Genomic DNA, 17,359 nt, shown 5'->3' with positions numbered 1-17,359 from the left:
TAGACAGGAGGTCGGATTTAAGCTCAGAAGGCTTGTCCTCTATGGTCTAGCCATGGGACCTTGGGAAGGTCATCTGTCCATTTAACTGGATGACATTTTCTCTTTTATAAAATCAACACAGCCGGACTGAAAGAGTTTAGTAGGTTGATTTGTTCCGTTGCCATCTGGTATTGAGAATATTTCCAGTGAAGAAAAGACAAATTCTCTGCTCTCATTTCACTCTAAAGAAATGAGAAAAACAATAGATTTAAGTGATGTGCTCTGTGTAAACACGAGTTCTTGTTGATAAAATTTAGATTAGAGGGTGGTCCAGGATGCACAGTGTTACCCACAATGCCCAGCATTGCCCAGAATGCCCAGTGTTACCCACAATGCCCAGCATTGCCCAGAATGCGCAGTGCTACCCACAATGCCCAGCATTGCCCAGAATGCCAGCGCCACCTATCTTGGCTCTGCAATAAGGTGTATTCCAGGCCACAACCGGCAACTGCAGAGACCCACAGAGGATACCACAATCTTGCAGATGATTCAGGTTTGATCCCGGTATACGTAGCTCAAAACCACAGATCTAACGCCCTCTTCTAGCCTCTGCAGGCACTTTATGCATCTGGTGCACAGACGTACTTGGAGCTCTGAACTTCCATGAACATACAATAAAGAAAAAAGATACTGTAAACAATTAATGGAGTTTTAAAATGTCACTTTGCAAAGAACTCTAATAATTATGTGATGCTTGCATCTGAGAAGGACGTTGAACCTTTAGGGGAGTGGTTGTGACACATTGTTTCGTTAGTTATCACACCAATAATCAAAAGGCCATCGTCTTTCCTTCACATACACATATGTGTATTGGGAGGGCTACCAGTGGATATCTCTCTGCTGAGATATCTTCATTAATGAGCAGGAAGCTGAGGCAAATGTTGCAGCAATTAGGTTGACTGTGGATACTAATCTAGGAGGTACAGCAAGGGGACAGGGGAACAATGATGACAGATGCTACACGTGTGTCACTTGAAGTGCTAAGGATGAGGAAGGGGAAGTCCAGAGTGAGTTCTGATGATAGATAATGGAAATGTGAGGAGAGAGATCTGTGTAGACTCTTGGAGGTTCTGCAGGAAGCAAACACCGTTTGCTGCATTAGATCTCAGCCAGAACACCGAGGAAGTGTAGCTCTGCCTGCAATGGGCTCTCCAGAGAAGGCAGGGACATTAGTTGGGAAATTCACTTTATTTTAAAGACAGGAAAGAGGAAACCGGGCAATTTGAGACTGTGCTTACTGTATGAGTGTGGTTGAGTCGAACAGTTCCAGCCCTACAAGAAGCAGAGGCCAGCTGAAAGAGCCCTCTTCATGGGAAGGGTCAGGTCAAGTCTTCAAGGCAACTAGAAGAATTGATGTGCCTTTATCTCCTGCTTGCTGGATTCCTGGGCCAGCCATCAGCCTGTGTGATTACACACTAGGAAGGAAAGGGAGGACGTAGCTCTTCCATCTCAGAAGCTCAGTTATGTTCACCACTGACTCTGTCCATCTAGCAACTGTCCTTAGCAAAGCATTCTGGGTCCAAGAAGATGACCTGCCATGTGACAGCCAGATGGAGGGTTCAGAAAGAGGAAAGGACAATTCCAAGACATGCCACTCAGACGGTTTCTATGATGCTGGGAAGTCGGTCCGGGGGATAGGGCCCATGAGAAAGGCTCATCTAAGTTGGGGGTCTCAGGACATAAGGAATCAGGAAGGACTGATGTATCAATAGACACTATTGACACAGGGAATGGACTCAATGGCCTGCCCATATCTCTGCGCAGAGAGAAATGCGCATTGGTGAGGCTGGAGGGCCATCAGGGAAAGCTCCGTGGGCTTCAGAACAAAGCTCAGCTGTCTCGATGGTGCAGGTACCCTGGAAATGAGTTGGTGGAGAAAGAAGAGAGGAGAGGGGTGTTCCGGAAGGAGGGAGTGGGATCCATAGCCCTGAATGCTAAGGAAGAGTACCCAAAGCATTGTTATTGATGGGGCACAGGGTAAACTCTGCGAGTTCTTGACAGTATCTGATTCTCCTTTTTTAAGTATACAGAAAGCTAATTGCCCTCTGCTTTGCAGAGAGCAGGTGTCATAGACAAGTTCTGACCAGTGAACGGGGAATGTAAGTGATGTGCGCCACTTCTGGGTTGGGGGAAGAAGCAGAGCAGGATGAGTCTCCAGCTGTTCCCGTGCTCTTCCGTGGAAAAGCTCAGCTCTGATCTGAGAGGACAGAGCCACAGGATCAGTGCAGCCCGAGTCTCTGAGTCGCTCTGTGGGGAGCAGGTTCTTGGACCCCCAACAGTAGTTGCATTAGCATGAAACAGACCGTTTATGTGCCAATACAGAGGAGGGCTTCTGCCAGCACACTATAGGCATACTGACACGTGGAGTACATGTGGAGAATGATGGGAAATAAGCCATGTGGGGAATGATTGATGGGGAATGAGGCTGGGTACCCTGGCAAGGACCAGATCTTTGTTCTTGAGACTTCAGAGTTAAAAAGTTTGCATGTTCTGTATCATGGAGAAATGTGACAGGTATTTCATAACATGAGAATCATGTGACTGGATGTGACGGCTGTCTTGAAGGGTGTGACTGTCAGCAGAGAGAGCCCTCTGCAGATGGTTAGAGCCACTGAGTGATACTGACATCTTGAATTAAGGCCATGGCAGAAAGGATGAGAAAATATTATTACCATCAGCCAGTATGCATCAGTGACTGCTTGGGGAAAGGAAAAGAAGGATTGGCTTTTCCCCTGGCTTGTCTAGATAGTTTAATTGCTAACCAAAATTTAGATCACGGTAGGTGACGCAGGGGTACAAATTATTTTTTTAATTTATTTTTTTACTGCCAGTGTCTCCAAGAGCTACTATTAAATTAAATAAAGGATAGCAGGCATGTACCATCTCACTTAAAGACTAGCTAATGACTGTTACTTGCTTTGAAAGCCATAAGTTACAACTGTTCAACTCTGCCACTGAAAAAGGCAAATGTAATAGATATATAAACCACTAAACATGTCAGCTGCAACAAAACTTTATAGAAACATGGCCGTGACCATTTAAATATTTATAGATCCCAATATTTGAATTTCATATCGTCACTATATCTCAAAATAATGCTTTTTTATGCTTTAAAAGATGTAAACTTGGGTGGCTGCTGTGTGGTAATTTTCTTGGACATAAAGCCTTCTGTTATAGAAAAGCTTGTTAAGATACAGAGTATTCTAAGCAGAAGTGAAAAATCCTCCAGGAGGACTAACTGAACTCAGGAAGTAAACAACTCAAAGGGTTTAGAAAATCCCTGAAACTGAACAGACCCACTGGGTTTCCCTTTCCTCAAGTATTTATATAAGCAGCAGGGACTGCTGAGAAACTCTCAAACAAAGTTGCCCCAAAGACATAGAGATCAGCAGAGCTGCCTGGGAAAAGCTCAGCAACTGAACTGCCTGAAACGACACATTCCAACTTGTCGATCTGCCTGCAAGGCTGCGCTCCAGGCTTCCACCTTTCATAAGGCATCACCCATGCTAGGGTGGGTTTTGTTGATGCAGCTGTATTTGAGTCATTTCTGCTCCTGGTAGTAACTCATCACTAATACTCCTATAAGTGATCACAATAAAACTCAGTGGTTCACCAACTTTGTGTTATCCCGATCATTGTCTGTTACTGGTTTTCAATCTGGGGTGATCAGATATTTGTTTAATGTTTTCGGGAGTAGTGTCCAAAAACCACAAAGGAAACGTTTCAATTAATAATATACCTGATACATATAACAAAGAGCTGGGAACTCCAGAAACCATGTAAAACTATGGGCAGACTAGTGCATGCAATAACCTCTGTGCTGAGAAGGTACAGACAGGAAAACCACAGATTTTCATTGGCCAGTCTGTAGATAAACTAATGAGCTTCAGGGCCAGTGGGGGCCCTGTATAAAAATATAAAGTTAGAGAACATTCAGAAAAGACACGAATGCCAGCCTCTGACTTCCATATGCACATATGTATATGCATGTGTACACACACACGTTAGCAAGTACATACATTACACAAATATATAAACCCAAGTCTAAGCTTTCAGGAAATATTAGAAGAGTGGATAGAAGTCGGCCCATTGCATTCGTTCTTGGTGGACTCATTGTCTGAACTGTCAGCAGGTCCTGGGCAAAGCCATGTACTGAGATAAGAAACTATACATATTTCTTCCTAGAAGGTCTCCTGCAACTCCAGGAAAGAAAGAATATTGGATTTATAGTTCAGGAAAATCAACTTAGGAAGTTGCAACCAGCATAAAGAGATAAACTAAGATATCATGATGCATTGCACATAAGAAGGCTAAATTATGTTTTATTAAATTTTAATAAATTTAAATTCACCTATGAACATGTAATTGTGGACATGTATGTATTTATCTGATCAAGATCAACAGGTAAATTGTGTTTCTTAATGAAGGTCAGTGTCCAAAAGTTGGACAGATTGGGTTATAATGGTGTTTGCTGGTTTATTTTTCCTTAGTCTTGCTTCCCAGTATACATTTGGTACTAAACAACATTGAAATAGACTTACCTCCCTGGTCCATGGAATGCCAGATGGGAAAGCAGACACCCTAGGACACTTCAAAGCAGAGCAATGGTTCTGTGTGGACAAAGGAACCTGCCCACAGACCAGGCTTTACTTGGCCTGAGTCCCTTGCTGGTAGGGAAGGATCAAAACCTGGCAGATCTCAACTCCCATTACCCTACCATCTCTCCTCCCCTTACTCCCACTCTACCCAACAGCGAAACAGTTATCACCCCCTACAGACCTCCTGCCCCTTGGGACCTTCAGGTATTCATGGGTTTCCTCCCCCTGTATCATCTTCTCACCGCCCACCCTTTCCAGGTGTATGTGCTTTGAAGGCTCTGCCTGGATACGCTTCTCAGAAGAAAGCCTTTCCTGGTGCCTCCCCCACCCCAGGTCCCTCCTGAGCACATTGGCCATTATAGATCTTATACCACATTATTCCCAAGACATCTCACTCCATATCCAGATAATCTGCCATGGGCTACTCTCCATATTTCCAGGACTACTGTGTGCTGAATCAATAACAAAGAAGATGATCGAAGGAGGGAACATGCAGTAGAGGTGATGTAGTTAAGTCATGGCCATCTCCACATTAAGGTGGCCTGAAGTGTTTCAAACTTCCTCTCCCATTTTCTGATCTGCCCAGATACGAGCCAAGCAAGCAACGTCATATATGTTCCTGTCACCACAGCCCTAGGCACAAGCTACTTGTCCATGCCCTTCCCACTGTGCGGGGTTGTACCTCAGTCTGTGAGACAAACTTCTTCCCTGACCTCCATGTCACCGCAGGGAGAAAAGCAACCAGTACAATGTCCATATGCAGGGAGTTTAGTTAAAATAACTTTACAATTCATTTTTATTTCACATTGCTAGAGGGAATCTATCCCAAAGACAAAAAGACTCCCAGGGATATTGAGAAACCTTACTCTATATTTAATGGTCTTATTAGACATGGCAATTCTAATGTTATTATGAAAATACAGAAAAAAAACCAAGTGTATTTGCCCAATCTTTGTTAGGAGGGAACCAGCACTTTCAGCTCAAGTGAGAAAACCAGCAGTATGCTTCAAACCCAGGACTTTCAAATAAAATCTCAACAATGCTTGCCTCAAGTTGGAAATGTCTGTATTAACTCATGAACTTGTCTTTTTTTTTTCTAAAAATTTTATATTTCCTAGTTGTGTTCACTGAAAAGATTTAGAAGTAACAGTAACTTAATAACGACAATAACCCCTAGTTCCCGGGTTGTAGTCGCTAGACACCATTTCCCACTAAAAAGAACAGGCACTTCTTGAGCTGGAACATCTTGTCATGCCTAAAAGCAAGGCAGCTGACACAGATTACCATGGTCTCAAATGCTATGAAAGCCAGACTCAAGAGGCTCCCATTGACCGGTAATGGGACACATTGAACATTAAAGCATTACTGTAGTAGATCAAAATAAAGCAGATACAACAGTTTTTCCAGAGTTTATACTAATACTCCACATCTACTTTAGATACATCCCCAGAAAGCGTCCCCAGTCACCCTGAGAGTGTCAACTCATTCTGTGAGAAATGAGAAACAAACAAGAAGTATCTGGCCTTTCCTAAACTGTGCAATTAAAGGTTACTACTTGGTTCATTATAGAAGTGAGTACGGTCAGAAGGATAGAGTTGTGAAATCACTAACTTGTTAATCCTAGAAAAAGCAATGGAGACATAGTTAAGTGGTAGGGCATATGCTTGGCCCAGGGAGTGGCAGGATTAGAAGGTGTGGCCTTGTTGGAGTAGGTATGTCACCGTGGGTGTGGGCTTTAAGACCCTCACCCTAGATGTCTGGAGCCAGAATTCTACTAGCAGCCTTCAGATGAAGATGTAGAACTCTCAGCTTCTCCTGCACCATGACTGCCTGGATGCTGCCATGTTCCTGCCTTGATGATAATGGACTGAACCTCTGAACCTGTAAGCCAGCCTAATTAAATGTTTTCATTTTTAAGAGTTGCCTTGGTCATGGTGTCTGTTTACAGCAATAAAACCCTAACTTAGAAAGCAAGACTATGGTTTAAGATTCCCAGTACTTAGCCCCAGAAAGCTCTGAACACCCAATAAATAATTCATAGACCACATGAAGCTCAAAAAGAAGGAAGGCCAAAATGTGGATGCCTCAGTCCTTCTTAGAAGGGAGAACAAACCATTCAGGGAAGAAAATACAAGGTCAAATAGAGGAGCAGAGATTGAAGAAAAGATCATTCAGAGGCTGCCTCACCTTGAAATCCACCCCCTATATAGCCACCAAACCCAAGCACTATTGCTGATTCTGAGAAGTACTTACTGTCAGGAACCAGATAGGGATGCCCTCTCAGGGGGTCTACCAGAGTCATACAGATACAGCTGAGCAAGCAAGTTCAGTTGTTCAACCTGAACATGGGACCCCAATGAAGGTGCCAAAAAAGGGACTGAAGGAGTTGAAAGGATTTGCAACCTCATGGGAAGAACAACATTATCAACCAACCAAACCCTCCACAACTCCCATGGACTAAAACACCAACCACTGAGCACACATGGAGAGACCCATGGCCCCAGCTGCATATGTAGCAGAGGATAGCAGTGTCTGGCATCAATGAGAGACACGGCCTTTGGTCCAGTGAGGGCACGTTTTCCCAGTGTAGGGGAAGCCAAGGCACTGAGGTGGAGAGGGTGATCAGGAGGGAGTGCACCTTTGTGGAGACAAGTGGAGGGGGAGGGTGTATGAAAGTGGAGTTGAGGAAGGGGATAACATTTCAAATGTAAATACAGAGAGTATCTAATAAAAAAAAAAGAACCTGAAAAAAAATTCCAGTACTGTTAAAAAGTGAGAGGAAGGGGAAGGGGGGAATGGAAGGAGGGAAGGAGGGGAGAAAGAGAAAAAAGAGAGGACTAGAGAGGAAGAAGGAGGGGGGAGAGAAAGGGAGAGGGGGGGCAGAGAAGAAGCCATGGGGAAGCTGGAGTGATGGTTCAGTGGTTAAGAGCACACATGACTGCTACCGCACAGGACCTGAGCTCAGTTCTCAGCACCCGTCTGTGTTAGAGAGCTCACAGGCACCCGTGACTCCAACTCCAGGGAGATCCAAGGCTCGGGTACCTGCACTCACGTGCACATACCACACCTGTGCACATAACGAAACCTGAACTAAGTCTTTAATTAAAAAAAAAAAGTCAGAGGGAGACGTCAAGGGCTCAGGCTTTCTCTTTTATAATCAAACTTGGGAACTAACCGGAGTCCCTACAAACTACCTTAATTCCTTTAAAGGGCAGCGGCCTTGTGACCTTCTGTGACCTGAGCAGCAGCATGCCCCCACCCCTTTGGCATCACACTGGTCACTAAATGTGCATCCTGATGAGGTGCACAGGAAGCATATGACATCTTTATTAAACATTATCACTTAGCAACACTGTTCCCCCCAAAAGTCCCAAAGAAACTTAATGTAATCAAAGTCTAGCATGACTCCCCAGTTCACAGAAAATATGGGTCACAGAGGAACCCGTGGGTAATCAGAACAGCTCCAGGAGCAATTGACCAGAGGTGGTTTCTGCACAGCAGAGACTACTGCTCTACTAACCTGTTTTCATCCAGAAGTACATGGTGCTGTAGGAGAGAGAGACAGACAAACACAGAGACGCAGAGACAGAGAAGACAGAGAGAGCCAGAGACACAGAGAGACAGAGACAGAGAGAGACAGAACCAAAGAGACAGAGAGACAAAGACAGACAGAGAAAGAGAGAGAGGGGGGAAGGGGGGAGAGAGAGAGAGAGGGAGGGAGGGAGAGAGAGAAGAGAGAGAGAGAGGAGATATAGAGAGAGGAGAGAGAGAGAGGGAGGGAGGGAGAGAGAGGGGAGAGAGAGAGGGAGGGAGGGAGGGAGGGAGGGAGGAGGAGAGAGGGGGGAGAGAATATAGAGGTTTAAGAGATGCAGCAGTTTTGTGGCTCTCATTGAAAGGAGCACAAGAGTTCACAGGAATCTGTGTTGCATTTTCAGCTTCTCTGCAAGTTTAGAAGTTCTTTCAATTAAAAAACATCAAAGACTTGCAGGGTGTGGATCTTGCTGGCTTGATTAAATCAAATCACTTAGGACAACCAGGGAAGATGTCAGGTTTATTGTAATTTATATTCACTGTTATTGGGAATTATCATTTTACTACATTATGTATTTTAAAAGAAAAAATCCTCACTTATTAAAATAACAAATGTAAAAATACTGCTAGGGCCATGTAGCACAGAAGAAACCTGCTGGATGCTGCCACCATGAGACCCTGGCATTTATTACTGGCTTTAGTTTATTTTTCTCTGAGGCAGAATCCTGTTCCATCGTCCAGGCTGGCCTCACACTGTGTATCCTCCTGTCTCAGCCATAGAAACTGTGATCTTTACTTTTGGTTTATTTTATTATTTTAGATAGGGTGTGTCTTGCCCTCATGTATGTCTGGGGACTATGTTTTTTGCACTTTCCCCAGGGACCAGAAGAGGTCATAGGATGCCTTGGAACTGAAGTTACAGATGATCGGGAGCTGCCAGGAGGGTTCTGGGAGCTGAACCCAGGTCCTCTGTAAGAGTGGCCAGTGCTCCATCCTCAGACGTGAAGATCGTACAGGTTTGCACCATCACGGCTGCCTGTCTCCTGTCAACTAGGAGAATATGACTTATTTCTAAACCCCGGCCTTGGTTTATGCTTACTTTACAGTCCACCCCAGTACCTGACAAGTAGTTGATATTTAATGGAGATTTTTTCTCATTGTCCCTTCTAGATGGATCTGCTTTTAACCAATGTCGTTCTCTCTCTCCCCCTCCCTCCCCCTCCCTCCCCCTCCATCCCCCTGCCACGGTGGTAATGATCTCACACATTTACTGTAGATTAATGACTAAGTTGTTCCTTATACAGCATGAGCTCAAGTCCGGTCACCTATAGTGTCCCCTGGTCCAGAAAGCATCCTACCGCAAAGGCAAGAAGTGAAGAGAAACTTTATGTTGCCACTATAAATGGCAAGTGGGAAGAGAGGAAACTACCCAAGTCGGCTATAGAAAGAGAATGATCAAATGAGAGAGGCTCAGAACAAGTCTGGTTCATAGAAACTGTTGGGATTCTGTAAGCCCCACCCCTCAGTTACCTAGCAACAGCCAGGTATGCTCCGCCCCAGTGACCTGGCACTATAAAAGGGGCTGATTGCCCCCTCCTCTCTCTCTTGCTCTTGCACTCTTGCTCTCTCTCTCTTGCTCTCCCCCCTTACCCCTCTTCTTCCCCTTCTCTTCCCCCCGTCCCTCCACGTGCTCATGGCCGGCCTCTATTCCTCTCTCTCTCTCTCTCTCTCTCTCTCTCTCTCTCTCTCTCTCTCTCTCTCTCTCTCTCTCTCTCTCTCTCTCTCTCTCTCCAACATGGGTCCCCGGAGGCATCTCCCTTGCCCCAGGCCTCGCTTCACCTCCATGGACCATATGCCCACCCCACCCCCACACACTCTCCTCATCCTTTTCCTAAGAGTAGCCGTCACAAACTTTTACTATTATTATTTCCATTATTATTACGGGTAACCCAGCAGAGCACAGGGCAGCTTCTGCACACGCCTCCTTTTGCTCTCTCTCTGGCTTCCTTCCGGTACCGAGGTGGTAATCTATAAATTGATACACTCATTCTACGCGCAGGAGATGACTCAATCTCTTAATTCACAGATTCTGCCTTTGCCTTGGGCTTGGACCATTTTGAGTTTCCATTTGGACTGCACTGTCACTAACGGGTCTTCGGCTCTCATAGATAACCCTTGCCTGGGCCGTAAGGACGAGGACATCGATGTTCCTACAGGGTCCCCCTCCAGTCTTATCCCATTGCTCCAAGGGAAGCCTGGTCCTCACTGCTTCTGGTGGTAATGAGAGATGGGGTATGATTACTAATACACACAAGCTCTCAGAACTCGGGCTAGCGGAGCAGAGTTAGGGCTAGAGGGGCTGTTCCTGTGTGTTGCCCCTCCTTCCCCCAGTATGGGCTGCTGCTCAGAATAAATCCCTGTGGATCGAGTCCTCCTCAGTGAGTCGGCCTCTGAAGAGTCACTGTGGAGATCCTGCAAACAACGAATGCAGACTCAGAAATACTCAGTAATATTGGCAGGATGCATCGCGCGCAGATGAACTGGCAGTTAGACCTGTGATCTGGAGGCGGTCAGTCTTGGACTCAAATGTTTTATTGTCTTTCTCTCAATCTGAAGTTGCAGGAATGTCACCTCCCTGGAGTCCATGGGAACATGTTACTCAGCTGTTGTCAGGATATGCCTGGCAGGTTCTCACCAGCCCTGTGGGTGGAGCCATGTCTAGCACCAGCCTAGTCTCAGGGTCTGGCTACTGCGTCTCTCCCTAGTACCTCTTGTGCTAACCTAGACAGGTTGGTTGCAATGTCAGTAGAAAACTTCCCTTTCTAGTTCTTCCTTGGGACTAACTCCCATGGTTCCTGGTTCTCCAGTGCCATATTGTTATGTTAGCAAGGACACAGGCCAGAGAAAGGAGAGTGTCACCAGCCGATTACTGCTTAGAGAAAATCACCCTAAGAGGGCGCTCAAGTCGTCAGTGGAGCAGCTCCAGTCTTTGGTTTCAGCATGGCCATGGATGAACAGCAGAAGGTCCACATGAAAACATTGGGACCAACAAAAGGCTGTGCTAACCTCCAAATGATGAGTAGCCACTCTTGCCAGGGGAGTCTCCTCCCAGTAAGCTGTGCCTGTTCAGTCGGACGAGCTCTCTCGCTTTGCTGGCCTTCCTGGAAGGAGTAAGGACATTCTGAAAAGTGAAATGCCTGTCCCCTTCCTGCGGCCATCAGACTACAGGATACCTTAGCGTCCGGGATGTGGGAAAGCCCATGGGAACGCCATGCTGAGAGAAGAAAAGGGCTGAAGATAGGTGTCACAGAACACATTTGTCTCCCAGGAAGAAGACTGTGCATGGCTCTGACAACTTACCAGACCGCCGTGCTGGAGGACTGGAGGCAAACATGATGGGTCAGCGAGAAATGGGACCACACCTTGACAAGGATGTCTCAGGTCCTCTATTTAAACCTCATATCAGGACCCCCAAAGATGGGCTTGAAGGCACTGGACCTCTTGGTTTCTCTTCCGTATGCCACACTGGACGCATCTCCTTTCTCTGCTTCATGGTTATTGTAGAACTGGCCTATAGCATTTGGGTGGCTGAGCTGAGCTTTTTAAGGCTATCAGGACCCAGGCTGAGACCTTACAAACCCTGCTAGCACTGTTACTTTATATGTCCATGTCGAATTCTTTGTTCCAGATATCGGAATCTGGATCCTGGTCGGCAGCCCTGAAAGCTGAAAGGTAGTTTGTGGCTTTCTTCATGTCTCTGAGAAGAGCATGGGTTTGTGTGTAGGTTCTATCAGAGAACAGCACTGAGGTGTGTGCGGAGGTTTTGTAGTTTATGAGAACCATAGCTATCTACCTAGAATTGCAGATCTGAAGTCCAGGCCCTCTTCCCACTCCTGGGCTCATCTACACACCTCCCTGCCTCCACCCTTCCAGGGGCAACTAGCATTTCCTGTCCAGTGCTCCATCCCTGGTTTAGGCCATTGGCCAGTCCCCTTGACTCTTGATATCTGACTCCAAACTTCCTTCCCAGCCACTGAGTGACACCTCAGGATTTTAACAGGTGGGTGAGTTGGAGCTGTATTTGTGACCCAGTATTTCCTTGGAACCCAGGCAAAGCTGTCACAACTACAGCCTTGTAAGAACCCCACTAACTTGAGGGACCTCTCATGGGAGCCCTAACACCTGCTTCTACAGCCGTGGCTGCTTTGTGTTTGCAGGGGTGACTCAGGAGCTGTGTCTAGAAGCTCCCTTCAAGGTAGCGTCAAGGGTTCCTAATGTCAACCCAGTACACGGTGTGTGCCACGCCATAGTCACTCCTGTCTACAGGTGTCACTGTTACACATATAGTTTCCATACAGAAGAATTTTGACAGGTGTCAAAGCACGTGCGTGCAATCCTGGTGCTGAAGAGCTAGAGACGGGAGTCAACCCACTTAGTCTATCCTAAGTCCCCGGCAGACCCTGCTTCAAAAGATAAATGAGGTGGATCCTGAAGAACAACATTCAAAGTCCACTGCTCTCCACTGACATGTATGCAGGCACACTCACACAAACATACATTCATACACAAACACATACAAGAACATGCACACATAATTAAATGACATCAGATGTGTTTTTAAGCAATAAACACACGTCCACATATGTGCATATGTAGATATATAGTAAATATACCTGATAATTATCAGAGAGCTTTTGGGCTCAGAGAAAGAAAACTGAGACATTCTCACTATGTCTTTTCATAGTGAGATTTATAATTTATTCCTTTTTAGTACAGAATAATACGTCATTGACAAAGTTTGCCAGAGTAAATTAAATGACATCATAAGTGTTTTAAAGCAATGTACACTAATGGCTAACTAAATATATGTCCAGACATATGCAAATGTAGATATATAGTAAACATATATGATAATTAATTATCAGGGAACTTTTGGGTTCAGAGACAAAGAAAACTATGTCTTTTCATGGCTTTATAATTCATCCCTTTTAATATAAAATGATGCCTCATTGTCACAGTGAACCGGAGTGTGTTTATCCATTCATTTACTGAAGGACATCTTGGTGGCTTCCAAATCGTGGTAATTACGAATAAGCTGTGATAAACATCTGTGTGCAGGTTTGGAGTGGACAGACCTTTTCAACTGGCTGTTCACTGCGGTTTCGGAGTATAGTGAGAGCCGTTGTGCTAACCGTCTAGGCACACCTTTGCCACGCACTGTCTGCTATTTTACTCAGAGAAAACCCCAGCATCACTTGTGGCTTAGTTTAGCAGCTCAGTCCCCAGGTGGTTTATTGGAGGTCATCAGGGTGAGACAGGATTCTTTTGAGTGGGGGAGGGGATATCTCCTTTCTGCTTTTGGAGTCTAGCTCCTGCCAGGACTAGGCCCCTGGGGCTCACAGATTTTTCTGGAAACAACTTCTGTCCGTTGCTCATGCTTCATCCCCCACACTATGCTTCTCGGTTTCCTCCAACTACCCTGTCTTACAAGTGGGAAGTGTGTGCGTGAACCCAGAAAAGCAGGCTGGGCAGTGGGTGACAGCCAAGGTTGATGGCTGCTGTACACCCACCCGGTGATGGCAACAGGAGAGAAATCTTTTCCTTGAAAGACAGAGACCTGTGACAATAGGCAATGCTTTGTCTGGAGAGGTTTGTTCCCCCCTCCCCCCAATCTGAGCTCTGTTCCTTTAGTAATTATTTGTTTAAGATCATTTCTTCAGAATTGCCTGTTGATACTGTTCTACACACAGTACTCTGTGTTTTCTGCACAGGGTGTCCTCTTCAGGGGACATGAAGAAACCATGCTAGTAAGGGCTATGTGCATTTTGTTGTTATCTAATATTTTTTTTTAATTTTTTTTTTTTTTTTTATGAGAGAACAAAGCTCTCACAATTTGGGAGTTTTCTTTTGGTAAGATTCAGGGGCAGGGGGTGTGGAAGCAAATTATCCAGCCTGGCAAATAGGGGGAGGGAAGCTGCGGGAGGACATAGCTGCTTGTTTCTCCTCCACATCTTATGCTTACTTCTTGTACTAGTGAGACAAATGTGAAAGAAAGCAACATGTCTCCCTGTCTCCCGGGAGGCTGACACTCCTCTACAAGGGACATCTGACCCCCACAACTTACTTGTCTTATTTCCTTTGTCTGTTGAATCTTTTGTCTATCCCCAAACTGTAGCCTTTATAATAAAAAAGTAGTTTTTTTTTTTTTTTTTTTTTTTTTTAAATGAGCTTAACATTGACCAAGCATTGTTGGGTGGTGGTAGTGTACGCTTTTAGTCTGAGCACTCGAGAGACAGGAGCAGGCAGATCTCTGTGAGTTCAAGGCCAGGCTGGTCTGCAGAGCTAATTCCAAGGCAGCCAAGGACACACAAAAAAGACCCTGCCTAGAAAGAAAAGGAAAGAAAAAGGAATGTTGACCAAGCATCCAAACACGTTGCACGCTAAGATAAAGATGTTAACCGTTTGTAATGCTTCATTGAAAGAGTCGTGGCTGCGATCCAGAATGCTCAGACAGGGCTGGAGAGACGGCTCTGCAGTTAAAAGCATCTGTAGATCTTACAGAGGATCTGAACTTCAGTTCTCAACACACACCTTAGGCCGTTCACAACCACCTATAACCCCAACTCCAGAGGACCCAAAGGCATCCACACTCAGGTCTACATACCTGCAGCATATGCACACATACAAGTAAAACTTAAAAGCAAACCTTCAGAAAATGGAATTCAGACTTCTCAGCTAGTCGTGTGATGCAGGTCCGAGACAATGGTGCACGCTTAGGAACCCCACCAACCTTCTAGCATAAAAATACACCCATGCCCGGACCTCGGGGTCAGGGATGTGGGCATATAGCTTCTGTGACGCTAAGCTAAACAGCGCAAAATGTTCAGTTCTTTCATCAAGGAATCCAGGCACCCGTGGACTCCAGGGACAAAGAAAGAAACTCATGGGAGGAGCGTCGGGGAGCGGGTATTCTAGTAAGGCTTCGTGGTAGAAGTGAGGGCAGTGTAGAGAATGGGCATGCACTGAGGCCGAGGTGCATCATGGGATGCTCACTGTGGGAAGAGTGTGTGGAAAACGAATGGATGGAGAGTGGTCCAGGCTGAGGATGGTCTGAATTCAGGTAGTAACGGATCTCTGAAAGAGTGTGTTGTGAGAGGGTCACCCGGAACATGTCACTCAGATTCATGTGTTCTGGGAGTTTGAAGTCCGTCTTTTGGGCTTTCTTTGCAAGTGTTTTGTCCACTGAGCCTCGTCCCAAGACCCGGAAATCCTTTAGTAATATTATAAACAAAAGAATGATTCTACGGGACAGGACTATAGGACCCTCTTATTAATAGGTGTTTGTTTCCACAAATATTTACCTGTTCCTATTCCCTTAAGTATATAATAACTACAAAGGTTTGCAGCAGAGATTGGAGCAGACACTGGGAGGGAAGACCGCATCATGGAACACGGAAAGCAGAGACACAGGTGGCCTGACAGTGGGGAGCCACCTTGAAGACTCCTTCTTCCCATTCTTGCTTAAAACCCACAAACACACTCCATGGAAAGTGTACTGTCCCTTCTCCCCTCATGACCTGACAAATGGAAATAGCAATGGTAATGGTGATGCATCCCTCATGCTGTGGTGACATTAAATCATCTAATAAATGAAAAAGTTACAATAATGCCTGGCGCACAGTAGGCACCTGGTCAACATGAGCTACTGTAGCATTGTCCTAATCAGTACATGCGTAAAAGACACACCATGACTTTCTTCATGTATGCAGACATAAGATAGAATTTAATTAATAAGTTAAGCTCCGTAAGATATTAACCAGTAATTTACCATAGATCCAAGCAACCTTAGGGAGTAATTATTTTTGGTGGCAGGGATTCTCTTGGGCATAACCAAATACTACCATCACTACTGATTTGAGGATCATATTTTGCTGTCATTTTTCTGTCTTTTAAAAATCCCTCCCCACCATATACTGTTCCTTGTGTGGATATGAGTTCAGAGCTGCCCACATGGTATTATGTAATCAATCTGAGGACTTTCTCCTCTGGGGAACTCTTACCTACAGATGGGGTCACCTCTCCTTGGAGGTCCCCTGGCTCCCATATGGCCTTAATGACTACACCTGACTGACCTGTCAAAGGCTGAAGGTCCTAGAGTATTGAATCAGCTCCATGAATTTATGAACATGAATAATTATTTAATCCCTTCTCGCTAGTTACCATGTGATAAAACGATGAGACACACAGAGTCTACATCATGAGACTGTGGTTGGAGATCAAGTAAGATAATGTTTGTAAATGAAGCTAGGATTTTAATAAACATTGAATTTACCGAGAAGAAATCTTTAAACCAGTTTTAAAATGTGATTATGATGTAGGTGAAGCAAAAGAGACAGCGCTGAGAGAGAAAGTGGACAGAGAAAGTTGCAAGCCTTGCAGGACATAGGCTGTGCTCTGAGCAAACAGAGCCCCAGGCTATTGTAGACCTGCATAAAAGGGCAGTTATCCCTGTTGAGATGCGCTGTGGTGAACAGGGAGACAGTCCCCAGCACCACCAGTACTCGGGAAGTTTTATTGAGTTCTGTCGGGTTATAAAAAACAAAGTCTTCTGCCAACTAGGAACAAACAGTTGTATTATTGAATAATCATTGAAGCGGAATGCAATGTATGCTGAAGGGGTTCAGAATATTCTGCTCCGACACTCACCTTGGAGCCTCAGTTGAGAGGCAGCTGGCACAGAAAAAGCTTCCTACCATCCATTCCCTGTTGGGGTAAAATGGTACTCATCAGTGGGCAGAGAGAAATGCTTAGAGATGGGAGAAATAAAATACCAACTCTGCTTCAGGAAAACAATGTTCTCTGAACCAAATGTAAGTAGCGATGACCCCAAAACACAGATTTAAGTTGCTCTGAATGGCACCTCCCATCAAACTCCTCATATCTTAATGGCAGGAAATGGCTTTGAAAATTGGTGTAATTGGCCCACTGGTCAGTCTGTCAGCTCACTTCCTACCTTCCACAGAAGGTAGAAAACAGTCCCTCTCTCTTGATGCCCACATGTCTCTCATGCGGAAAGATGGTCTGACTCTAAGTTCTGTGACCCCACTGACTGCCACTGAGCTGGCTGATACGGCTGAGATGCAATGCCCTTTCTCCCTCCTGCTCCATGACTGTTCTGAAGCTACGCAATC

Source organism: Micromys minutus (assembly GCF_963924665.1).
Source record: "Micromys minutus genome assembly, chromosome: 25".
In the NCBI taxonomy this organism is placed as follows: Eukaryota; Metazoa; Chordata; class Mammalia; order Rodentia; family Muridae; genus Micromys; species Micromys minutus.
This window is presented reverse-complemented; position numbering follows the sequence as displayed.